Raw genomic sequence first — 2523 nt, 5'->3', positions numbered from 1 at the left:
GGCAGCGCAATCCTATATAGATGATCTGCAGTGCAGCAGACTCTGCGCCGGTGGATGGTGTTGCAAACATGCCGTAAGGCATGTCATGACACACAGCATGTAAGCAGTGTCAGTGGAGCAGCCTATGCAACCCCACCAGCACTTCATTCAGAGGCCTGGCCACCAGTGGAGGTAAGTTTACTGCCTGGTGGTGCAGGGACTGGGAAAGGGTAGCAGGAGGGCATGTCAGAGATGGGGAGAGAGTGTCCCTGGGCAGGGGAAGGGTGGAACAGGGGTGGATTGGGCCTGTTAGGGGGTGGGATCAGGGTAGGCCTTCTCCACCATATCCTAACCCCCTTCCCGGCACAGCCAGTATTACAGCTGCTTCGATTTGTGGCAGCTATATAGCTGGTGGAGATTTGAGTAGCCCCATTGAGCTGACTGGGGCATTACTCGGGGTAAGGAGAAAACTTTCCCCTTACCTGAGAAGTCATAGTTACCTCCTAGCCTGCCCTGGATACAGCTCAGGCCATGCGGTGGCTGCGCTAGTGCAGGTTAGGAATGGGCTGTGGGTCTTGCTGATTTTTCAGCATCGACAAAACGCAAGTCGAAAAGGTTTCACGGAAATGGGAATTAAAGTTTTAGAATTTTCTGTAGGAAGAACAGGGCAAGTTTGCCACTTTAAAGATAGGACTTCACTGCTGTATTTGCTCCCCATTCAAATACACAGAATGCTGATCACGTAGGCTGGACTGTGCAACATGCTGCAAATGAAATCATTTTCTTTTTTGCCTAATGCCTGTTCTGAACACATACCTGCAAATACATTCAATGCAGGAATGAAAAATCATGGTTACTCATTGCCCCTCCCACTCCTAAAAGCACAATTTTTAAAGTCAATTTTAAAGAAGAGGTGCCTTCAGAAAGGCCTGCTCAATTATTGTCTCATGACTCTGGAGGTTCACCAAAGTCTGAACTTAAACATTTTTGGGAAGGGCCATTTTTTAGAAGGGCTGGTGTTTGTTGTGACTGGGCTAAGCAGGTGGAGGAAACAGAGTTTTAACACTTAGCATTTGGATCTAGTCTATTGCATTATTATTATGTAACTGTTTAATGTCCTGAGTACACTTCTGTACTGTAGCGAGTCATGGACTCTTCGCTCACAACAGGAGAGGAAACTGAACGCTTTCCACATGCGCTGCCTCCGATGCATCCTCGACATCACCTGGTAGGACAAAGTTCCAAACAACACAATCCTGGAATGAGCTGGAATCCCCAGCATGTATGCACTGCTGAAACAGAGACGCCTGCGTTGGCTTGGTCATGTCGTGAGAATGGGCGATGGTTGGATTCCAAAGGATCTCCTCTATGGAGAACTCGTGCAAGGAAAGCGCCCTACAGGTAGACCACAGCTGCAATACAAGGACATCTGCAAGAGGGATCTGAAGGCCTTAGGAGTGGATCTCAACAGGTGGGAAACCCTGGCCTCTGAGCGGCCCGCTTGGAGGCAGGCTGTGCAGCATGACCTTTTCCAGTTTGAAGAGATACTTGGCCAACAGACTGAGGCAAAGAGGCAAAGAAGGAAGGCCCATAGCCAGGGAGACAGACCAGGGACAGACTGCACTTGCTCCCGGTGTGGAAGGGATTGTCACTCCCGAATCGGCCTTTTCAGCCACACTAGACGCTGTTCCAGAACCACCATTCAGAGCGCGATACCATAGTCTTTCGAGACTGAAAGTTGCCAACTAACTAACTAATGTGCTAATTTAGCTTCCATTCCCACAATGTTTTGGGACTGGATGTTAGGGACAACTTAACATCACAATGCATGTGAAAATTTGCCCTAATTCTGATCTCACATGCTTAAAATGCAACATTTCAATAAATGAAAAACAAAACCTCCTTCAAAAACTTTGATGCCATTATTGCTTATTCTAGCTCTCAGTAAAGCCTGTGAGCGATCTCTCCTTAAGGTGCAAGTACCAGCATCTCACTCTCTCTGCTAGTCACAAAGAGTTAACACCTACAAGAGAATTTAAGGGCTTTTTGGTAATTTGGCACATCAGTTTCTTACCAGTTATTATTACTAAACTGCATCAAGATATTAATGTAGTCATCTCTCTTTAGTCTCAATGAATTGCAATAAAAACGTCAAACAGTAAGATTATATATGCCACCGCAGCCTTATTTGATTGAGTGGAGCTGCAGGCCATGTCCCTTGAATCATACTAATGAAGAATTGGAAAAGCTTGTAGGACTCCATTGTAAATTTATTTCAGCTGATGAGGCCATTTACATTCTCACTGCCAGTAATATGGGTATATAAAAAAGAAAATAAAATCCTATTGTACAGATGTAGTCACTGCCTAAGAGCTGATGTCTTAAGTAACCAAAGCAGACAAACATTAGAGTTACATACAGTCCAGTCCTAGCCTTTTCCCCACCATAGCATGCAGCCATGCCTAAACTGCTCTGGAAATCATGGGGGAGAGGGTTGGATCAGGAGGTGTGGAAGAGTCCTTGTAAACTTCCCGCTTGCCAATG

The sequence above is a fragment of the Tiliqua scincoides genome, chromosome 3 (assembly GCF_035046505.1).
Source record: "Tiliqua scincoides isolate rTilSci1 chromosome 3, rTilSci1.hap2, whole genome shotgun sequence".
Lineage (NCBI taxonomy): Eukaryota > Metazoa > Chordata > Lepidosauria > Squamata > Scincidae > Tiliqua > Tiliqua scincoides.
Note: the sequence above shows the minus strand (reverse complement) of the source record.